This window comes from Chiloscyllium punctatum, chromosome 29 (assembly GCF_047496795.1).
Source record: "Chiloscyllium punctatum isolate Juve2018m chromosome 29, sChiPun1.3, whole genome shotgun sequence".
Lineage (NCBI taxonomy): Eukaryota > Metazoa > Chordata > Chondrichthyes > Orectolobiformes > Hemiscylliidae > Chiloscyllium > Chiloscyllium punctatum.
This window is the reverse complement of record NC_092767.1, coordinates 22,127,274-22,152,430: the sequence shown is the minus strand read 5'-3', so window position 1 is coordinate 22,152,430 and position 25,157 is coordinate 22,127,274. Positions and strand designations below refer to the sequence as shown.

General features: G+C 42.4%; 1 pseudogene; it reads right to left on the bottom strand.

Annotated features, from left to right (window-relative positions):
• Positions 1-4,475: 4,475 nt before the first annotated feature.
• LOC140454398 (NACHT, LRR and PYD domains-containing protein 3-like) overlaps positions 4,476-25,157 on the bottom strand; it is a 28,197-nt pseudogene continuing 7,515 nt past the window's right edge.

The following is a 25,157-nucleotide window of genomic DNA, read 5'->3' as shown; positions in this document are numbered from 1 at the left end:
CTTCATTTAATTTGTCATGATAAAAGTGGGTGACATCGGCATCAGGCCAGGATGAACTGAATGGAAACAGACCAAGTAAAGTATTGCTGAAAATACATTTGCAATCAAAAGACACAGATTTTTAAAAAGTATGTGATTTAATCTTTATAATGGAGCATGTTGTCCTCTAAATTCTCAAATTCAGATTACATTAGTGTGGAAACAGGCCCTTCGGCCCAACAAGTCCACACTGGCCCGCCGAAGCGCAACCCACCCATACCCCTAACCTAACACTACAGGCAATTTAGCATGGCCAATTCACCTGACCTGCACATCTTTGGACTGTGGGGGGAAACCCACGCAGACACAGGGAGAACGTGCAAACTCCACACAGTCAGTCGCCTGAGGCGGGAACTGAACCCAGGTCTCCGGCGCTGTGAGGCAGCAGTGCTAACCACCGTGCCACCGTGCCACCCAATTCTCACCTGTTTACCTGTATTCAAAATCTTCCAAGTTCATCATTAATTTATTTGCTTTCTTGGACAAGTGTGAATCACGTTTTGTAAAATCTCTATGAAGTGTTCGCTGTTCTGTTGTGATGTAAATGTTACCAGCTGGTATGATTGTGAAAGAAATGACCGATTTCATAGAATTAAGTGAAATGAAATGCAGGTAAGAATGCCAGAAACAACAGTAAGTTTGACAATTGGGAACAATCCTGTGTCACTGAGCTGCCCAAACTTCTCGATTCCTCTCTAAGTCCTTCTGATTATCCAACTCCGTCTCCTTAACCTATACCCTCTAGGTTTGCACTCCTCTCCCCTGGGAAAAAGACCTTGGTGATTCACCCAATCCATGCCCCTCATGATTTTATTAACCTCTATAAGGTCACCCCTCAGCCTCCAATACTCCAGGAAAAATAGCCTCATCCTATTCAACATCCCCCTACAGCTCACGCCTTCCAACCCTGGCAACATCCTCGTAAATCTTTCCTGAAACTTTTCAAGTTTAACAACATCTTTCCTACAACAGGGAGACCAGAATTGCGCACAGCATTCCAAAAGGTCTCACCAATGTCCTGTATAGCCGCAACATGATTTTCTAACTCTCATACTCAACACGCTGAACAATAAAGGCAAGCACACCAAAAGCCTACTTCACTACCCTGTCTACCTGCGACTTCACTTTCAAGAAACAATGAACCTGCACCCCAACGTCTCTGTATTTGACAACACTTCCCATTAAGTATATTGGTCCTTTCCTGATTTGCCATACGAAAATGCAACACCACACACTTATCTGAATTAAACTCTATCTGCCACTCCTTGGCACATTGGCCTATATGATGACGATTCCATTGTACTCTGACATAACCATCTGTACTGTCCACTACACCACCAATTTTGGTGTGATTTGATTTTGATTATTATTTTATTGTCATGTGCATTTTACATTAAAAATACAATAAAATACAGTGAAAACATTTCATTTGTCACCATGACACAGCACTATTTTGAATAATTTAAGAATAAGAAAAAATGGAAAGACATGGCTGAAGATGAGCCAGCTAAACACGGTAATCAATGCCTACGCCATCATCCTTTTTCCACCTCCACTTCACCATCATCTGCAGTGGACCCAACCAACATTGAAGTTGCTGATCCTTAGACATGTACTGCTCGATCATTCCAAACCAATGGCTGCGCCAAACCTACCAACGTCAGAGCTGTATAACTCACCGGTAGACCCACCGCGTCGATGTTGCCATCGTGCCTTTCCACCACTGCACTGGTGCTAGTGCTGGACCCAACCTACAATAAAGTCGCCAAACCTCAGGCACGATCTTTTGCCTCTGGGTTGATCTCACTGATGTCGTCTCCGATATGACAGACACTGATTTTAGGTCCTGTGCATGCTCTGGAAAAGTAAGTAGCTGCTCACTTGAGGTGTGTCCTGGGCCCACTCTTCCCTGTGTTGGACGCTTGCTGCCATGATACTGTCCAAGCTCAGGACAAGGTCAAGAAGAGAAATATAAAACAGAGAAGCAAAAGAAAGAAAGAGAAAAGCGGTCGGAGCAAATGAGTTCTGGCACAAGAGCTGTTCTGCCACATGGTGCTGTCATCTTAGGACGAAGCAAACTTGTTGCAATCTTACTAACCATACCTCCTATATTTACATCCAAATCATTTATGTAAAATGATAAAAAGTAGTGGACCTAGCACCAAATTCTATGGAGCACCGCTGGTCAGAGGCCTCCAGTCTGATAAACAACCCTCCACCACCATCCTCTGTCTCCTATTCCAAAGCCAATTTTGTAACGAATTGGCAAACCCACCCTGAATCCCGTGTGATCTAACTTTACTAACCAGTCAACCATGCAGAACCTTGTTAAAGGCTGCACTAAAATCCAAGTCAACAACTTCTGCTCTGCCCTCAATCTTATTGATTACTTCCGCAAAAAACTCAAGCAAGTTTGTGAGGTTCGATTTTTCTTGCAAAAAATCCATGCTATCTCTACTCAATCCTTGCCTCTCTAAAAGCATATAAAGCCTATCTTTCAGAATCATCGCCAACAACTTACCCACCACTAAAGTTAGAACCACAGGTCTATAGTTCCCAAGCTTCTCCTCACATCCTTTCTTAAACAATAGCACAACATTAGCCAAACTCCAGTCCTTTCGTTCTTCACCCATGTTCATAGATATACAAATATTTCTACGAGGTGCCCCGCAATTTCCTACCCAACTTCCCACAACATCCTGGGACACATATAATCAGGCACTGGAGGGTTACTTATCTTTACATTTTCTAAGACCTCCAGTTCTTCCTCATAAACTGTTTTTAAAAAAAATCAATATTTATTTCCCGGAGTTATCGAGCCCCCATTTCTTTTTCAACAGTAAAAATTGATGTGAAATATTCAGTTATCATCTCTCCCACCTCCTGAGGTTCAACACAAAGACAACATTGTTGATCTTTAAAGGGTCCTACTCTCTCTCTCTCTGTCTCCCATTGCTCTCCTGCTCTTGAAGTGTTTATAGAATCTTTTTTGGGTTATCTTAAATCTTACTTGCCAGGCTATCTAATTTTCCATTTTTGCCTTTCTGATTTCCTTTTTAAGCATGTTCATACCCTCTTTATACCCTTCAACCAACAGGACCATATGCTTCTGAACTCTCATTATCACACTTTTAAAGACTCCCACTTGTCAGTCATACTTTTACCTGTAAACGGTCTGCTCTAATCAACTTTTGAAAGTTATTGCATCATTCCCTTAAATTTTGCCTTATTCCAATTGAGAGCTTTAACTTTTTTGGAAGATTTATCCTTTTCCATAGCTATTTTAAAACTAACAGCATTACAATCACTAGTTCCAGTCATTTGCTCTGCCTTATTTTGCAAAAAATATTCAAGTTTTGCTCGTTCTCTTCAGGAACATTTATATATTGATAAAGAAAATTTTCTTGAACACATTTAACAAATTCTTCACCAAACAAAACTTTAACACTACGACAGTCCCTCAGAAATATCTATTCTAATTGCAGTAGTAATGTATTCCTTAATTAAATATGCCATTCCCTCTCCTCTCTTACTATCCCTCCTATAACACCTCAAGCCTGAAATGTTGAGCTGCCTCTCGTGTCAATTCCTCAGCCAAGCTCCTGTAGTAGCTTTGACATCCCAAACCCACATTCCCATACATGCGCTGAGCTCATCAGCCTGACCTGAGAGTTAAGTCATTCTCCGACCGCTCATTTCTGTCTTTTCGAATTAACTTGCTCTTTTCTGATTCAGAACCATCCTCATATTTCTGTCTATTCACTGTTAGTTCGAAACTCCCAACTCACCACTCTAAAAATGTTGACAGGATCCGAAACTAGAACGAGCAAATCTCCCCAGTCGGATATTGGTCCCTTTCCAGTTCAGGTGAAACCCATCCTTTTGAACAGATCTTTTATGTCCCAGAAGAGATCCCAACGATCCAAGAAACTGAATCCCTGCACAGTGCACCACCTTTTCAGCCACTGATTTATCAATCCTATCCTTCCCTCAAGCGAAACCTCAAAAACGCAGAAATGCTGTGCCGTCCACATTTCGGAAATAAGCCCTTCATCAGGAATGTGACTTGTTTTCAATAGATTCCAGTATCTGCAGTAATCTGCTCCTACATTTTCCCCAGTATCAGCTTTTATTTCTCCCTGCCTCACAATTATCCATCCCCTTTATCAGTGTCTCTTCTCTCTCTTTCTGGGCTCCATCTCCACCTATTACAGGAGGGAGAGCCAATAACTGCACTTTTTTCCGAGCTACTTTCAGTACTGATGAAGGGTCACTGAATCTGAAACGTTACCTTTGTTTTAAATCCACAGAAGCTGCCAAACCTGCCGAGTTTCTCCAGCGATTTCTCTTTTCATCCACATTCACTTCCAGATGACGTTCCTAACACGGGACCGCACTTCTATTGGCTATAAGCACGAGATTGACAGATGTTCTGATCAATCAGAGCTGGATGAGAGTAAAGGCCCGCCCTGAGGGCTCACGCGGGGTCTCGAGGCGCGGCCGTTTAACCGACTCTGCGCGAGCTCGCGGACTGGGGCCTCGCGCTGGAGAGAAATAAGAGTTTATTTTTAAGTCTTTCCAGTGAAGGTGAGAAAACATCTATGATACTAATCAGTAAACTGTTAATGTATAGATACACTGAGGAGGAAAGTTTTTCTATCCAATTACCTGTCCAAATGATGTTGGCACTCGGGGTTAACAGGACACCAGATCAGGATGAGATCCATCCAAGGATCCTGATTGAAGTGAGAGGGGCACTGGATACAACATTACAGTCTCCTCTGGACTGAGAGGAGGTGTCAGGAGACTGGAGGGTTATCAACATTATGTCCTTGTTCTGTGAAGATTTGTAAGTTAATCCTGGAATTGACAGCCTTGTCAGTTTAATACTGCTGTTGGGAGAGCTTCTGGAAGCAACTATTGTGATTAAACTGATAATCACATGTGTGGGATATAGATAAAGTAGTGTTACTTCTGCAAGCATAATTGCTTATACAATGTGAATGAACTAACCTACACCAGTGTATAATGGTTTCAGCAAAGAGCTGAATTAGCTAAAATGTGCATACAAGAATGGAAGATGCCTGCAAACACTGGAAGAGGTTACAGACAAGTAGATAAGTTGAAAAAGAACATCAAGATATTCTAAGCTCAGCAAATTTCCCTCATGCCAGCACTGAGGCGAGCCAAGTCACTTATAGGGGGGAGGGTCGCCCGGCTTGGAGTAGGGGGAGAAGTAAACAAGGGCAGAGCGCAGCTGGGCAGGGGCAGAACACAGTAAGGAATATTGATAGGTTTGAAGGCCAATGAGGTAAACGGAGAACTACTGAGAATTAAACTGTATAAATTGTGGAGTAATTTCTGGATCGGGGTGGCTATCTGCTAGTCACCTCTTCTTGCAAGAATGTTTCAATAAAATTCGCTGCTTCAGAATTTGATTCGGACTGAAATTTATTGTGAGCTCTGTTTCTCTCACATCAAAAAAGGAGAGTTGGTTAAAAAATGTCAAGGGGAAATTGTGTAAAACTATCTTGCTGAAGTTTTCTGATGACTTAACAGAAAGGATCGATGAGGGCAATGTTACTGATGTGATTAACATGGATTTCCAGAAGATAGCATACAACAAATTGTGCAGAAGATTATAAGTCATGGTACAAGAGGCACGGGCAACATGGATACAACATTAACTGAGTGATAGGAAAGAGAGAGTCAATGGTCAGTGGATATTTTTCTGGCTGGAGGAAGATTTGGAGTGGAGTTCCCAACGGGTCAATATTGGGACCGTCATGTTCCAGTAAGGAGAAAGGATAAGGATAGCAAGGTAAGGGAACTTTGGATAAAGAAGGAGGTTGTGAATTTACTCAAAAAGAAAAAAAGCAAATGGAGGGTTTAGGAAGCTAAAATTGGACAAGGACTGTAAAGAATATAAAGAAAGCAAGAAAGAATTCAAGCAGGGAATTAGTAGAGCAAGACATTTGTATCTTCACTAGCCACTGGAGAGGTACTGGAGGACTGGCAAGAACCTAATGTTGTTCCTCTGTTCAAGACTGCAATTAGGGATAATCCAGGAAGTAATAAACTGGTGAGTCTTTCATCAGTCGTTGGGAAGCTATTGACAGAATTCTCCAGGATCGGATTTAAGCACATTTGGAAAAGCACTGCCTAATTAGGGGCAGTGAGCATGGCTTTGTGTAGGGCAGGTCGTGTCGTACTAACTTGGTTGAATTGTTTGAGGAGGTGATCGATGAGGGTAGAGCGGGTGGATATTGTCTCCATGGATTTTAATAAGGTTTTTGACAAGGTCCCTCATGGTAGGCTCATCCAGAAGAGTATAATGCATGGGATCCACAGTAACTTGGCCACATGGATTCAGAATTGGTTTGCCCATAGAAGGCAGAGAGCAGTTGTGGAAGGGTGTTTTTCTGGCTGGAGAATGCTGACTACTGGTGTTCCGCAGGGAATCACACTGGGACCTCTGCTTTTGTAACAGATATAAATGACTTGGATGAAGTTGTAGATGGGTGGGTTAGTGAGTTTGTAGATGATGCAAAGATCAGTAGAGTTGTGGATATTGTAGAAGGTTGTGAGAGGATGCAGCGGCATATAGATCAGTTGTAGAAATGGCAGATGGTGTTTAATCTGTCTAAGTGTGAGGTGCTACTCTTTAGGAGATCAAATGTTAAGGAAAAGTATATAGGTAAGGGCAGAACCCTGAACATATCAATGTACAGCGGGATATTAGGGTTCAAGTTTGTAGCTCCCTGAAAGTGGCCACGCATGTAGATAGGGTGTTAAGAAGGTGTGTGTCGTACTTCCAGTATTGGTCAGGACATTGAGTCCAAGAGTCAGGAAGTCATGTTGCAGCTTTATATTATGTTGGTTAAGCATACTTAGAATTTTGCATTCGGTTTGAAGTTAAAAATCACACAACACCAGGTTATAGTCCAACAGGTTTATTTACAAGCACTAGCCTTTTGCAGTGCTTTTGATGACCATGGAATATAAGATCGTAAGACACAGAATTTATAGCAAAAGTTTACAGTGCAATGTAACTGAAATGATATATTGAAAAAGACCTGTGTCTTATAATCTTATACTCCACAACCACCTGATGAAGGAGCAGCACTCCAAAAGCTAGTGCTTCCAAATAAACCTGTTCGACTATAACCTGGTGTTCTCTGATTTTTAACTTTCTCTTCCATCATTGTATAATTTGCTCTAGAAATAGACTTGCCTTACCTATGAGATAGTATGCTTTCTCGCATGTCTCATGAACTGCCTTATCTGGAGACTGTCGCTAATCAGCATTTGAATACAGAGTATTGACACAAATCCTGAGAACAATGCACCATTAATACCCACTCTTGGCAAGGTCTCAACTCTGCTGCATGCAAGTGTAAATCAGCTATCTAGTGGCTAATTGTGGTACTGAGTCTAGTTAAGCAAATTGTCGTTGGGCCATTTATAAATCCCCACTGAACTGGAGCTTTTCGACGCAGTCACAATCCATTTGTTTTATGGACTGGCTGCTACCCATGACATATTATGAGATGTAATAAGCTTGGTCAATTCCCAAAGTCTGCATCTGAGATTTTCTTCAACACCGTCCGATGAAGGAAAGCATGCCGTACGCCTTCTTGATCACTCGGTTGATCTGCATTGCCACCTTCAGGGCCTGAACACTCTGTACGTCAATTTTCCCAAGGGCATTTCCATTTATCGTGTAGTTCGCTCTCAAAATGCATCATCTCACATTTGCCCGGATTGAACTACATCTGCCATTTCTCTGCCCAACTCTCCAATCTGTTTATATTCTGCTGCATTCTCTGACAGTCCCTTTCATCATCTGCTAACCCACCAATCATCTGCAAATCAGACCACCTGTACATCACTCCAGATCATTGATGTATATAACAAACAATAGTGGTCTCAACATGGATCCCTGTGGAACACCACTGGTCATAATTCTCCATTTTGAGAAACTCCCTTCATTGCTATTCTCTGCATCCTGTTGCCAAGCCAGATCTCCATCCATCTAGCTAGTACACCTTGGAGCCCCAGCCAGTGATGCTAATCACTGAGCCACCATGCCAACTTTCCCACAGATGGAAGAAACTGGAACCAAATCAATGAAAACAGAGGAGTAGTTGTGGCTATATCTTCACCCCAATATTGTATAATGTTGCAGAACCATTTGCATTACATCAGTGTCCCTTAGCTTGTTGTCAAGGAAGAGCTGAATCTCATGGTCATTTGTACAATTAACAGTGATCTGTGTAATCACTGGATGGCTGTCTGTGAAAAGGATTGATGGTTACCCTCAGAAACTCAATCAAAAAGTAAAACTTGCTGACTTTACAGGTTCATGTCAGTCTCATTCATACCTTGCGTTGATCCTGTGGGAATTGTGTGAAATAATTGCTGGAGTAGGGAAAGGTCCAGCAATTCCTTTCCCTCCAGCTCAGTCTGAACAGCATCAAGAAGCTGTGACTCTGGGACTGGAACAGATCTGCAGCAATCTCGGCTGGTTCTAACAAGTCAGTCTGACAGAGAGAGAGGTTTGTGTGTGGATGTGGGGATGTCACGGGCTGGGTCCTGGTCACTGGATATCCCACACTTAGTCTAGGTTCAACCCTCCCTGATCCACTAAGCTGCCATCACCTGACTGGTCGCACTGTATACTGCAAAGGTTGTGCATCCTGACAACATCAGTCTCTAAAAATTGTCACATGCCTAATAAAGGTGTGCCAGTACAGCTACAGTGCTGGCGTGGAATACAATGTCTACAGTATGAGATAACTGATGTACGGACAGTCCACAGTGTGCAACATATGTACTGTCTACAGTAATACAATATCTACAGGAATGCAACATCTATAATACTTGATAACTAATATACGGACACTCTGTAGTGTGCAAAGTGTGAACTTCCAACAGTGATTGCTGTCTACAGTGTGTGACAATGACATGTGGACAGTTAGCAGAGTGCACATTTGTATTGTCTACAGTAATACATAGTCAACAGTGTGGGAAGTGAAATTTGAATATTTAGCTGAGTGTAGCCTGCATTGAACACATGGGTGCACAATGAGATGCTGGGTCCTTTCCAGTCTTTACCATTGGACGATGCACCATTTGTTGAACTCTAAGACTGAATGGAGCCTTGTGGAGATCTGTGTTAGAGGCAAATATTTAACAGACAAATCAACAAAATTGCCTTTGGACTCTGACAAGTTGACCCAACCCTGCAACCCGACATGAGATAGGGACCAGAGATGTTCAAAGTGAAATCACAGTGAATGCAGTGGAAGCATCAAAAAATGGCCTTTTAGGGACTGGGAGGGAGATTACTTAATTAATCTTCCCTTACAAATGTGATTGCTTTCAGAGTTTTGTTAGTGGGATCTCTGCAAGTGTCGGGGTCTCCAGTGTATTTGATGAGAGTGGGACAGGCACACATTGTGCAGATGGTCACTGGTTCCAAACTACGACCTGATCCTGACTGATTTTACACACACTGTTGATGCAGACCCTATCATTCCCACAGGGGAACAGCTACAGCGCTGACCAATCTCTGACCCAGTATCAAACACAGACTGTCCACTTTGGTGGCAAGAACAGGAAGGCAGATTACTACCTCAATGGAATCAATTTAGGTAAAGGGGCAATACAAAGAGATCTGGGTGTTCTTGTACACCAGTCTATGAAGGCAAGCATGCAGGTACAGCAGGTAGTGAAGAAGGCTAATAGCATGCTGGCCTTCATAACAAGAGGAATTGAGTATAGAAGCAGCTGTACAGGGCCCTGGTGAGACCACACCTGGAATATTGTGTGCAGTTCTGGTCTCCAAATTTGAGGAAAGACATTCTGGCTATTGAGGGAGTGCAGCGTAGGTTCACGAGGTCAATTCCTGGAATGGCAGGATTGCCTTACACGGAAAGACTGAAGCGACTGGGCTTGTATACCCTTGAGTTTAGAAGACCGAGAGGGGATCTTATTGAGACATATAAGATTATGAAAGGATTGGACACTCTGGCAGCAGGAAACAAGAGGACCAGAGGACACAGCTTAAAAATACGGGTTAGACCATTTAGGACAGAGATGAGGAGAAACTACTTCACCCAGAGAGTGGTGGCTGTGTGGAATGCTCTGCCCCAGAGGGCAGTGGAGGCACAGTCTCTGGATTCATTTAAGAAAGAGTTGGATAGCGCTCTCAAAGATAGTGGAATCAAGGGTTATGGAGATAAGGCAGGAAGAGGATACTGATAAGGAATGATCAGCCATGATCTTATTGAATGGCGGTGCAGGGTTGAAGGGCTGAATGGCCTACTCCTGCACCTATTGTCTATTGTCGAAAGTCTAACGCTGGGAATAATTACACACTTGAACATATGGTTGTTTGTGTAATAAACATATGTTTAAGACAAATTGAATATAGCTTTATGTACAACTGAAGACAGGTAATAATAAGAAATAATTAATAACAAACAGGTTTATTGTACAATTGAACAAATTGCAGAGCATGGAGTACAGGAGTTGGAATGCCTTGTTGCAGGTGTACAAAAGTTCTTTGAAGAAGTAACAAAGAGGATTGATGAGGACAGAGCAGTAGATGTGATCTATGTGGACTTCAGTAAGGCTTTGACAAGGTTCCCCATGGGAGACGGATTAGCAAGGTTAGATCTCATGGAATAGTGGAAGAACTAGCCATTTGGATACAGAACTGGCTCAAAGATAGAAGACAGAGACTGGTGGTGGTGGAAGGTTGTTTTTCAGACTGGAGGCCTGTGACCACGGGAGTGCCACAAGGATCCTCTACTTTTTGTCATTTATATAAATGATTTGGATGTAAGCGTAAGAGGTACAGTTAGTAAGCTTGCAAGTGACACCAAAATTGAAGGTGCAGTGGACAGCGAAGAGGGTTACCTCAGATTACAACAGGATCTGGACCAGATGGGCTAATGGGCTGAGAAGTGGCAGATGGAATTTAATTCAGACAAATGCGAGGTGCTGCATTTTGGGAAAGCAAAGCTTAGCAGGACTTATATACTTAATGCAAAGGTCCCAGGGAGTGTTGCTGAACAAGGAGACCTTGGAGTGCAGGTTCATAGCTCCTTGAAAGTGGAGTCGCAGGTAGATAGGATAGTGAAGAAGGCGTTTGGTATGCTTTCCTTTATTGGTCAGAGTATTAGATTAGATTACTTACAGTGTGGAAACAGGCCCTTCAGCCCAACAAGTCCACACCGCCCCGCCGAAGCGCAACCCACCCATACCCCTACATCTCCCCCTTACCTAACACTACGGGCAATTTAGCATGGCCAATTCACCTGACCTGCACATCTTTGGACTGTGGGAGGAAACCGGAGCACCCGGAGGAAACCCACGCAGACACGGGGAGAACGTGCAAACTCCACACAGTCAGTTGCCTGAGGCGGGAATTGAATCCGGGTCTCTGGCGCTGTGAGGCAGCAGTGCTAACCACTGTGCCACCGTGCCGCCTATATATTGAGTATAGGAGTTGGGAAATCATGTTGCAGCTGTGCAGGACATGGATTAGGCCACTGTTGGAATATTGCATGCAATTGTAGTCTCCTTCCTATTGGAAAGATGTTGTGAAACTTGAAAGGGTTAAGAAAAGATTTACAAGGATGTTGCCTGGATTGGAGGATTTGAGCTATAGGGAGAGACTGAACAGGCTCGGGCTGTTTTCCTTGGAGCGTCGGAGGCTAAGGGATGACCTTATAGAGGTTTACAAAATTATGAGGGGCATGGATAGGGTAAATAGGCAAAGTCTTTTCCCTGGGGTTGGGGAATCCAGAACTAGAGGGCATAGGTTTAGAATGAGAGGGAAAGATATAAAAGAGACCTAAGAGGCAACTATTTCACGCAGAGGGTGGTACGTGTATGAAATGAGCTGCCAGAGGAAGTGGTGGAGGATAGTACAATTGCAACGTTTAAGAGGCATTTGGATGGGTATAGGAATAGGAAGGGTTTGGAGGGATCTGGGCCGGGGTGCTGGCAGGTGGGACTAGATTGGGTTGGGATATCTGCTTGGCATGGACAGGTTGGACTGAAGGGTCTGTTTCCATGCTGTATGACTCTATGACATGAGTGAGGTCACATTTGGAATACTGTACGCAGTTCTAGATGCTCTACTGTAGAAAGTAACTATCAAACTAGAAAGAGGGCAGTAAGGATTTACTAGGATGTTACCTGGACTGGAAGGTTTGAGCTACAAGAAGAGATGAGATAGGATGGGACATTTTCCCCTGGAGCGCAGGAGATTTAGGGGTGACCTTATACAGAACTATAAAATCATGAGAGACGTAGATAAGGTAGGTAGCCAGCAGCTTTTCCCCAAGGGAGTCTAAAACTCTGGGGCATATGTTTAAGGTGAGAGGGGAGAGATACAAAAGGGTATAGAGAGGCAGTTTTCTTTACACTGAGGATGGTGAGTGTCTGAAATGGGCTGCCAGAGGTGGTGGAAGTGAGTGCAATTTCATCATTTAAGAAACGTTTAGACAGGTGTATGGATGGGTTAGATACGGGGGGTACATGGACCAAACACAGGCAAAAGGGACTAGTTTAACGGTGAAAAGTGGACAGCATAGCCACGCTGGCCGAAAGGCCTGTTTCTATGATGGCGATCTCTCGGACTCTTATAAAAGCTTCACAGTCACAGCTCCATCTCCCTGTGCTCGACGGTGAATATCACCCACACATCGACACTCACCAACTGCGACTGAAAGTTTCTACTGAATACTCCACATCGTTCCCATTCTATTTCAGAATTCCAGGAATAGTTTTTCTTGAGCCAATGTAATATCTCATGTGTTTCACTTGATGGAGGTGAGAGAAATACACCTCTCAGTAATATCAAGTCCAAATAGTTAGCAATTTCTTGATCCTTTGATCACACAAATACTCGGACACCAGCCCTGCATTCTCTCAGTGATCGGACCTGCTTCTTTCCATCTGAACTGAACTGATTCCTGCATAATCTAAGAAAGAAATTAATGATTAATAACCAACCAATTAATAAAGTTCAAATGACAGAATCATTCATAATTTTCCAATTGAAACACACATTTTGAAATCAATCTTTGAGCAGCTACACAGTAACAAATGGGTGTAAGTGGTGGGGGAGAGAGAATCTAATGAGCTGCTGCACACACAGACAGTGCTGTAAGAAACTAAGGTGTTGATATTTGGGGAATGATGTAAATTGAGGATGTAGTTGGACTGGGGGAAATTGCATTGGACTTGTAATGCAGTGACCTAGAGTACAAATACCAGCAACTGTCTGAATTTTATCTCAAATAATTAATCCATCTGGAATTGAAAGTTAGTTTCATAGTCACCATTGTCAAACCTAATCAGTGATTGCTGTAAATACACATCTGCTTTACTCATGTCCATCACCAAAGGGAATCTGGGAATCTTACCTGGTCTGGCCCAGAGGTATTTTCAGAAGACATTAAATAGTTCTGACTGATATATAATGTGTGGTTAAACATGTATGTTTCAGATATGAATATAGAATGAAAATGGGATGGATATCTGGTTTCAACTTCGGCACTAAAAAGTTTACAACACACATAATTAACACGGTAATGACTCCTTCCTAACGACTGGTATCAAGACAGATATGGGCAAGGATTTTTATTTTGCTGATTTTTCATCAATTCACACTGAAATGTCGATTGCACTTTGAACACCACCTCAAAGACGTGCTTCAAATGGCAAAGGGCAAAGACTGGGGAGCATCAGATTCTCAGTAGCAACACAAGGGACCAAATTCGTTAATTCGTGAGGACATTGTCAACCAGACTAGACCTGAAACCCACGCAAAGGGAACCAATAAGAAATAACAACTTGTTTCAACTTAATGAGATGGGAATCGCAGAGGCCATGGGGCTCAGCAGGAGAAAGAGCATCCACCATCGGGTGGTAGTGAGAAGTGACTGAGGAAAATTCTGGGAGTTGAATCACTAGAACAGGGAAGGAGATTGCTGACTGTTCAGTGTCAAAGAACAGCTGGATTAACCCCTGGAAAGGGAGGGTAAACAGCAGTGTGTGTGATTCAGGCGGGAACTAACAATCAACAACTTTAAGGCAGAGCAAAGAGTGTCTTTAAGCAAGGTGACGGTCCTCCAGGAGCAGTTGATGTTTGTCTCGGTGTGCGTCCCGGGGAACAGAATGAAGAGCACAGTCTTGCGTCATGGAGCTACTCAGGACGAACCTTGACAAAGGCCACTGCATCTTTCTCCAGACTTCCTTTGCAAAGACAAATTCCAGAAGGAGATGTGTGACAGTCTCTCTCCCTCCCACAACCCCTTAGAGAGTAGCATGCTGAGGCGAAGAGAGAGAGAGAGAGAGACAGACAGACAGAGGCAGAGAGAGAGAGAGAGACAGAAAAAGAGAAAAAAAAGAGAAGAGGATTCAACGACAGGAGCAGGGCTGTTGAGTTGCCTACATGCAGTGCCTTGGTGAGACCACACCTGAAGTCATGTGTATAGTTTTTGTCCCTTATCTAAGGAAGGACATTCATGCATAGAAGGAATACAACAAAGGTTTCCCAGACTGATTCATGGGATAGCAGGACTGATGAATGAAGAGCGACTGGATCAGTTAGGACTATTTCCACTGTAGGTTAGAATAATATGGGGCACCTTTTAGAAACCGACAAAATTCTAACAGGAAAGGTCAGGGTAAACACAGGAAAGATGTTCCCAAGGTCCAGAACAAAGGGTCAATGTCTAAGGATCTGGGGTAGGCTATTTCGAGCTGAGATGAGGATAAATTTCTTCACTCAGGTTGAGGTGAGTCTGTGATATTCACTGTCAGAGAGAATGTTTGTTGGCTAAAACACTGAATGGTTGGAAAGAAAAAGTTAAATATTGTTCTCAAAAAGAACAGAAATTTCTGGTGAAACTCAGCAGGTTTACAGATAGAGAAACAGAGTCAGCTGTGAAGAAGGATCACTGGACTCGAAACATTAACTTTACTTTCTCTCCACAGATGCTGTCAGGCTTGTTGAGTTTCTTCAGCAATTTTGGCTTTTGTTTCAGGTTTCTACTATCTGTATTTCTTTGCTTTAGTACGTCATGTTGTGGCTGTGCAGGCCATTGCTTTGGCCACTTTTGAAATGCTGCATGCAGCTCTGGGCTTCTTGCTATAGGTAGGATGTTGTGAAAATTGAAATGGTTCAGAAAGGATTTACAAGGATGTTGCTGGGGTTGGAGGGTTTGATCTAGAGGGAGAGGCTGAATAGGCTGGGGTTGTTACCCTTGAAGCATGGGAGGCTGAGGGGTGACCTTATTGAGGTTTATAAAACAATGAGGAGCATGGGTGGGGCAAATAGACAAGATGTTTTCCCCAGGGTTGGGGGAGACCAAAACTAGGGGGCATAGGGTTAAGTTGAGGGGGCAAGATTTAAAAGGGTCCTAAGGGGCAACTTTTTCACACAGTGGGATGGTATGAGATTGGAATGAGCTGCCAGAGGAAGTAGTGGAGGCTGGTACAATTACAGCATATAAAAGGCATCTGGATGGGTTTATGAATGCGAAGGGTTGAGGGGGATTAGGGCCAAATGCTGTCAAATAGAGTCTGTGATGATGCTGCTCCTTTAACAAGGTTCTTTTGCACTTGGTTTTCTTCCCCCCAGAGAGATCGTAAAAGACACAGGTTCCAAAAGGTTTGGGTTTCAAAGGGTTTTCGGGCCAGTTTGATTATAGCTACAGATACTGCCTCCAGCAAAAAGTTTTATTTTTAAAAGAATTTGTGCAATGAAAGGGGAATGGTCACTTCCCCCAGCTCAGCTTTTCTCTGGTTTGATTTGGTTTTTGGACATCTGGCTATTCACTGAAAGCAGACAGGGAGTGTTTTGAGGCTGCTGATCCAAGAAACAGTTACGTGAAAGAAGCAGGTTCATGCTGATCCTCTCTGTCTGACATCTCTCTCCTGTAAGACCCGGTGTTTGATGCTACCTTTTGCGCCACAAGGTGTTTATGGGGATTGTTGCAAGTATAGGGAACAACAGGTAAAGTCTGTTTGGTTTTTGGATAGGTGAGGCTATTCTGCATTCAGTTCTCTTTGCTTCTATTTCATTGGGTAATCTTGTAAATAAATTTGGTTTTGTTTAAAACGAAGTGGATTGACCAATGGCACCTCTCCTGGAATATCCACTTTACACTTTCTTAAAACAACGAGCAAAGTTAGGGTCTAGGCTACTTTCTTGAAATGTTTTGAGGGGGTCTGGCTTGGTCCATAACAAGTCAGAGACATGTACAGCACAGAAACAGATCTTTCGGTCCAACTCGTCCATGCTGACCAGATATCCGAACCTAATCCAAAAATCATTCAACACCAGGTTATAGTCCAACAGGTTTAATTGGAAGCACTAGCTTTTGGAGCACTGCTCCTTCATCAGGTGGTTGTCCGGAGCAGCGCTCCGAAAGCTAGTGCTCCCAATTAAACCTGTTGGACTATAACCTGGTGTTGAGTGATTTTTAACTTTGTATACCCCAGTCCAACACTGGCAGCTCCACATCCTAACCTAATCTACTTCCATTTGCCAGCGCTTGCCCCATTTCCTTCCTATTCTTGTGTCCACCTAGATGCCTTTTAAACATCATAATTGTACCAGCCTCCACTATTTCTCTGGTTGCTCATTCCATACAAGCACCACCCTCTGCATGAAGAGGTTGCCCCTTAGGTCCCTTTTCAATGTTTCCCCTCTCACCCTAAACCTCTAGTTCTGGACTCCCCCATCCCAGAGAAAGACCTTGTCTATTTACCCTAACCATGGGACTCATTATTTTATAAACCTCTATAAGGTCACCCCTCAACCTCCGACGATCCAGAGAAAACAGAGTTTATTCAGCCTCTCCGTACAGCTCAAAGCCTCCAACACTGACAATAACTTTGTAAATCTTTTCTGAACCCTTCCAAGTTTCACAACATCCTTCCTCTTGGAGTGACACCAGAATTGCGCAGAATATTCCAAAAGTGGCCTAACCAATATCATGTACAGCTTCAACATGACCTCCCAACTCCTATACTCAGTCCTCTGACCAATAAAGGAAAGCATACCAAATGCCTTCTTCACTATCCTATCTACCTGTGACTCCACTTACAAGGAACTATGAACCTGCACTTCAAGGTCTCTTTGTTCAGCACAGTCCCCAGGACCTTCCCATTAAGTGTATAAGTCATGCCCTGATTTGCCTTTCCAAACTGTATCACCTCACATTTATCTAAATTAAACTCCATCTGAACTAGATTAATTTGGGGTATCTGTTCAACATGGACAGTTAGACAAAAAAGCCTGTTTCTGTGCTGAACATCTCTATAACGCCAGGCAGATAAAGTTCTTCAGGGTTAAAGGGGTCAAGGATATCAAAGAGAAAACAGGAATAGGGTTTAAAGTTGGATAATCATTCATGGTATATATAATGATAGATCAGGGTCTATGGGCTGAATGGCCTGCTGCTGTTCTGATTTTCTATGTTCAGGTGAATTAATATGTTAAGCACCCCTGAAGAACTTGCTGTGGACATGACTTAAGGAAATTATTGTTTACAATACAATGGAAATGTTTAATGTTTTAACATATGCACTCACTGAATCAGCTCCAAATTCTTGCAGTTGATGATGAAGTTTCTCATTTTCGGAATGCAATCATCTGTGAATTTATTTCCATCCAGGTATAGCATTGACAATGATTCGCTCTGACTAAATGCCATCCTCAGGTCTTCAATGCAAGCTAATGTCAGATTGTTATCCTGCAAACTAAAGATTGATAATTACAAATCAGTTTTCAATACAGCTTGAAAAGATAAAAGAAATTCCACTGAGAAGGAAGAGCAATAATTGGATCAGCATAACAAAGTGAGAAAGCTTTTGAACCATCAGCCTCCTTTTCATTTTATTTGACTCAGTAATGACAAACTAATAATCAATTAACTTTAATGCTTTTAGTCTTTAACACTATTATTCCTTAATTGAAAGGCATTACTCTTAATTTTGAAAAGAATCAAACAGGGTACAGTGCAGGAGGAGGTGATTCGAGGCTCCGAATGAGCAATTCACTTCCTGCCACTCTGTATCCCGTGTCCCTGTGCACTGGGCCTTTCCATATCAAAGTTTAATTCCTTTTTGAACACTTCAGTTGAACCAGCCTCTGCCATGATGTCAGTCAGGCACAACATTCCAACCTTAACCAGTCACTGTGCAGAAAAGATGATCTCACATTGTTCTTGCTTCTTTTGGCAATTTCTTGAATTTTTGTGCTGATATACTTGATCATTTCATGGCAGTGAACAGTTTATTGCTACCGACTCTTTCCACTGAAATTATCATTTTTAATACTTCATTCAAATTACATCACAGCTTCCTTTCCTTCATGGAGACAGATCCAATGTTTGCAATCTATCTTCAGACCTTATGTTCATGATCCATGAAATCCTTTTCATGAGTCATTTCTTCCTTTCTCCGATGTCCTGCATCTCTCCTCAAGCATTGTAACAACGTGGGATGTAAACACATCAGCTTAGGCCAAATTGTATTAATTGAAGAAAAAAAATTAACTTTTTTACTTTCGTCTCTGAATCTTAACAAGTCTTTTTGTTGAGAATCTGAAAATTGTGCTTCTCTAGTTGGAAGTGTGGTTTGAACTGGCTCCTGAATGATGGCTTAACTGTAACTTTAAAATAATGCTCTTTCCTCGATCTTTTAGCTAACGACCCTGTCCCATCATTCAGCATTTTAAACATCTCCATTGGTTACCATGTGACCATAATTTCCACAAAAAGATTCTGATTCAATTTCTCCCTAATATCTTCCTGTTGAAATTTGATTGAAGTCTAATATATACTTGTTGTGCAGAACAGAACAGAATACTCCAGGTGCAGTCTAGCAAGATCGAAGAATGTGGTGCTGGAAAAGCACAGCCGGTCAGGCAGCATCTGAGAAGCAGGAAAATTGACATTTCGAACATAAACCCTTCATCAAGAGTCCTAATGAAGGGTTTATGTTCAAAACATCGATTCTTCTGCTCTTCGGATGCTGCCGGACTGGCTGTGCTTTTCCAGCACCACACTCTTGACTCTAATCTCCAGCATCTGCAGTCCTCACCTTCCCCTATATATTCAACAGTGGTCATGCCAAAGATACAGCAAATTCCCGACTTGCCACAAATCATTGCACATAAAATTTGGGGTTAATGTTGGGAAGATTACCTACTCCAATCGCTTTGTTTTGCATTCCGAATGCACCAAAGATGCAGACAAAATGTTGACTCCTGTATCTCCAATGTTATTGTCATTCAACCTAACAGACAAGAAGGAAAAAACAATCTCTCTGATTAACATAGCATAAACTTCACCTTACAGAAACTCCATCCAATTGTTTCTCATTGACACACTGAGGCATGGGCAGATAGAACAGTGTTGTGCAGTATTAGAAAACAGATTGAAATCTTGCATAACTATTCTGACTGAATTAGTTGGTGACTAGTGAACACATATTTCAAACAATACGGCTGTAGCAGACATTGGTTAGGCCCCTGTTGGAATATTGTGTGCAATTCTGGTCTCCATCCGATTGGAAAGGTGTTCTGAACTTGAAAGGGTTCAGAAAAGATTTACAAAGATGTTGCCAGGGCTGGAGGATTTGAGCTATAGGGAGAGGCTGAACAGGCTGGAGCTGTTTTCCCTGGAGCATCGGAGGCTGTGGGGTGACCTTATAGAGGTTTACAAAAGTATGAGGGGCATGGATAGGCTAAGTAGACAAAGTCTTTTCCCTGGGGTTGAGTATTCCAGAACTAGAGGGCATAGGTTTAGGGTGAGAGGGGAAAGATATAAAAGAGACCTAAGGGGCAACCTTTTCACGCAGAGGGTGGTATGTGTATGGAATGAGCTGCCAGAGGATGTGGTGGAGGCTGGTACAATTGCAACATTTAAGAGGCATTTGGATGGGTATATGAATCGGAAGGGTTTGGAGGGATATGGGCCGGGGCTGGCAAGTGGGACTAGGTTGGGTTGGGATATCTGATCGGCGTGGACAGGTTGGACTGAAGGGTCTGTTTCCATGCTGTACATCTCTATGATTCTAAAAGATATTTCGATAAATACATGAGAAGGAAAGGTTTGGAGGGATATGGGCCTGGAGCAGGCAGGTGGGACTAGTTTAGTTTGGGATTACGTTCAGCATGGACTGGAAAGGGTCTGTTTCCATGTTATTTGACTCTGACAAGTTGAACGCAAGACAGAAAATTGATTGTCTTATCTCCAATTTTTTTAAACATTTGTGCAATTATATTCCATTGAACTCATCCAAATGTAATCCAGCAAAGAGTAAAAGCAATGGTTAATTGTGAGGCATTATTGCCCTGCTTGGATAACACAACAAAGAAAAAGACTTATAGACATCAATCAATCAATAAATTCCTGCATCTCTATTGTATTTAACAATACACAAGCCATGTTTTCAGTTCCAAGCAGAATGGATAATAGTTCATCCCAACAGTCATGTAAAATATGTGGTGATGAGCTGCCCAATCTCCCTCCTGCTGAGGTGAATGGTGAATTTTGTGCTACCACAAAGGACAGATCATGCCTCCTGTAAATCACAGACTGTTGAACCTCTATTTCAAACCCACCCTGACCCTCACCCGTAACAGTTTCAGATACATGAATGGCAGCCTTGCTGTGTTAGCAACGTATTCTACATTGAACTAGGTACAGCATTCACTTACTATTTATCTAGTGAATGGTTGGGTCAAATACAATACCAGATTAGCTTTGGTTTGTAAAAGTAAACTGCAAAGGATGATATTCATCTCTGCAATGGCACACAATTGGTAACAGAGATTGGGTTCAACAGTTTGATTTGCCACCTGATCTCCATTGCTATTCTCTGTCAGTGAACTGTGTTCAGACACACACCAGGTCTGTTCATTTAATTGAGGGCCTCTTAGGATTAGTGTTCAAACATTCGCCAACTTTTCATTTAATTTATTATTTCATCAATTTTGATTTGTAGCAGTGAACTGCAATGAGCTGGAAATGATCTTTGGATTGTGGACAGCAACTTGTGTTTCAACAAAACAAACAAACAAGCTGCTGTTTGTTCGCGAGGTGGGGCCTCACAGTTAATGACAGGTTAGCTCTTGATCAATAGGATCCTGTAGATGTTTCAGCACGGTGGGAGAGCAGCACATTGAACCAGATAAGAAATGTTTGGGCATTGATCAGGCCAGTACCTGGGAATTGTTGTGAACAAGCCTGGGATAGAACATAAAATCAAAAGAACTGCGGATACTGGACATAAGAAACAAAAACAAAAATTGAGGGAAAAGCGCAGCAGGTCTGGCAGCATCTGTGGATAGATATATTTTGGTCCAATGAGCTTTCCTCAGATCAGCAATTTCCATTTGTTTCTGGGAGAGAACGACATGGTCAAACATAGACATAGATCACGGTTTAAGTTGGTTTTGGGACTGTGCTTTTGAGAGAATGAACCTAGCTATTGATGTTACAGCATGAAGATTTAAATGCTCCCTGCCTAACCTTGTACTTTATTTCAGAATTTCAGTCCTCAGAGTGAATTCAAAGGTGGCACAGATCGATATCTTCAGAAAATTAACAAAGAAACCATCAAATATACATTGAGAATAAGATATGAAAACCACTTAATCTGGCCAGTTTTGTTACTTTATTTTAATTATCCCTTCACTGTGTTTATTTGTCTGTCTGTCTGTCTGTCTTTTGTGTGAATTGCCCTGGAAACAAGGTTATTGGTTTCAAACTTTGTTGTTTAATTTTGCTCTGCTAATGTTCCTATATTGGTAATAAATTGCTTTTTTCTGTTTCAGTTATTAACCCACCGTCTAGGTTTCATTATCAACAGAGTCTGCGATTGGTTATAAAGTCTGGTTAGGAATCGTTCAGGTTAAAATCTTTGAAGGTTTTAATTTTACTCTGTTGTGAACACAGAGGTACGATGATTTGGCTCGGTTCTTTGTTTCCTTGTCATAGTACTAGTTAAAGACTTTGCCAGACTCCTTGTGGCTTTTGAATGTCTCACAGTGTAAGACCAACTAAGTTAGCCTGGTGCTTTTTTTTCTATTATAGTTTTCACTCAGTATCAAGGTCAATGCAGTAGTAGCATTAAAAATAAATAAAAAGCATGGAAAACTCCTTGACTCTCAGAAAAAAAACGAATAGTAATTGTGATTCAGCTACTATAGTGACAAATGGCTCAACAATTAGCACTGTTTCCTCACAGCACCAGGGATCTGGGTTTGATTCCACCCCTGGGTGACTGTCAGTGTGGAGTTTGCACATTCGCCCAGTGTCTGCGGGGGTTGCCTCTGGGTACTCTGGTTTCCTCCCACAGTCATCTATGTGCAGGCTAGATGGACTGATCGTGCTAAATTGCCCATAGTTTCCAGGGATGTGCAGACTAGATGGGTTATAGAGTCATAGAGATGTACAACAAGGAAACAGACCCTTTGGTCCAACTCATCCATACCGACCAGATATTCTTAATTAATCTAATCAAATTTGCCAGCATTTGGCTCATATCCCTCTAAATGATTCCTATTCATATACCCATCCAGATGCCTTTTAAATGTTGTAATTGCACCAGCCTCCCCCACTTCCCCTGGCAGCTCATTCCATACCCACACCATCCTGCGTGAAGAAGTTGCCCCTTCAGTACCTTTTAAATCTTTCCCCTCTCACTCCCAGATCCCAAGGAAAAGACCTTGCCTATTTACCCTTAACATGTTTTTCATGACTTTATAAACTCTATATATAAGGTCACCCTCAGCCTTCAATGCTCCAGGGAAAACAGTCCCAGTCCATTCAGCCTCTCCCTATAGGTCAAACGCTCCAACCCTGGCAACATCCTTCTAAATCTTTTCTATAGCCTTTCATGTCCATTGGGAAATGCAGGGATAGGGGAGGGGTCTGGATGGGATGCACTTCAGAGGGTTGAAGCAGATTAGATGGTCCAAATGACCGTTTTCTGCTCTGTAGAGATTCTATGATCCTATGAAATTCATATCAGTTGGAATTTATAAGAGAAAATCAATGGGTCATTGCTGACATGTTATCTAATTTCATCCGGATCAAACATACCTTAGAACTTTGCACTTGTGGATTGCAGGGGCCAATCGTTTGATCCCCTCCTCCTGAATATAACATTTCTCCAAATTCAACTCCATCACTGATTCACAAAGTTGTACAACATGAGACATTATAAAACAGTCCATTGGGTTCAATCTCAGTGCATTCTTTGGATTGGAGTCCCCAAAGTTCAAACGTTCCACAGATCCAATGGTCTTCTGAACTAAAGCTCTATTCTGAGACTCCGACAAATAATGGAATGTGTTCAGCAGTTTCCTCTTTCCAGTGACTCTGTCCAGGTTTTTGATTTCTGCCTGAACATTGGCCTGCAGCCAGTCTATCACCTGACAGGTCGTGTGATGAGACAGCGGACCCAGGAACGGTTCCAGATTTCAGGATGAAGTGGGTGTTGAAAGACCAACTAAAAATCGAATAAAAATCTCAAACCGACCATCATCCTTCTTAAAAGCACAGTGAAGCATTTCCACCACATTCTGATGCTTTGGACTCAAATACTGAGCCAGGGCGGCCAAGAATTCCTGGATGGTAAGGTGGAGAAATGTGTACACAATGTTTTTAGCTGTGTCATCCCTTTCCAAGATCTCCATCATGAATCCTGAAATGAATTTGCTGGACTCCAGCTGATGCTGAATGAAGTGATTCTCATTAAAAACAATTCTCCTTTTCGAAACTCCCTGGTAAGCCAATTCCCCGAGTCGCTGTAAAACCATCCGCTGGTCCTCAACATCTCGCTTGTGGTTGTCCAAGAGGTTGGAAAGGTAGATGGAGAAAAGTTGAGTGATGGTTTTGGGAAGAGGTTGCTTGCACTTCAGCTGTGTAAAGAGCGGGCCTAAGTTTAAGCAAATGATCCAGCAATATGAAGGGTTGTAGCACATGGTGTACAGGATCTCATTCTCCTCGACGTGTTTGAAGACATTGGTAGCGAGTTGCTCACTGCCAAAAAACTTTCTGAAAAACTCTTTTCTTTCATCAGCAAGAAAGCCCAGGATCTCAGCCCAAAGGTTGACATTGGCCTTTTCCAATGAGTTAAGGGCAGTCGGCCGGCTGGTAACCAGCACAGAACAACCTCTGAGCAGCTGTTGCTGTACCAGGGAGTGCACCATTTCAAAAACTTCACATCTGCAGTCAGGCGCAACACAGTGATTCGCAGAGACATCACCAGCCACGTGGCCAGTGAAATCAATCTGGTGTTTGTACTCATCTAATCCATCAAAAACCAAGAGAAGATATTCAGGTTTCATCCAGATATCTTCAATTATCTTTGCTAAATAAGGGTACTGATCCAATACCATTTCAGTCAGAGAAATGGCTCTGTTGATGGCATTAAGATTTCGAAATGTGAAATGTAGAACAAATTGGAACTGAGGATAGATGTTTCCTGCTGCCCATTCATGGACCATCCTCTGCACCATTGTTGTCTTACCAATGCCAGCCACTCCGCTAACCACCGTGGTGCCAGACAGGCTGGAGTGACCAAAACTGCTCCTGAATAATTGATCAATCCGGATTTTTTCAAGTTCACTGGTGACGTACTTCCGCTGCCATTCTTCATGTTCTCTGCCTCTGGAAAGGAGCTCATGTTCCACTAGTCTCCGTTCACGCAGAGTGGAAATAATGATAAGCTCTGTATATCGATCAGTGAGGGAAATGGTCGTTATTTTGCTGTCTCCTTTGATGGTGTGTTTGAACACATGCTCAGTTTGATGGAGGAGGTGTTGCTTGTGTTGATCTTGCATACCTTTCATGACAATGATCAAAATTATGTTGGCATTGTTCTTATTTGTTAATTAACTACATTAAAACAATTAACGAGAAGCAAGGAGTTTGAGTTGGGTAGCAATACAAAATATGGGAGTCAAATCCAAATTTTACTCCGCCGTGCTAGAAATTAATCTTGCCGAATAAATACTGAATTATAGTAGATTTTACATTATAACAGACAAGCCCCTCCACTCTATCGTC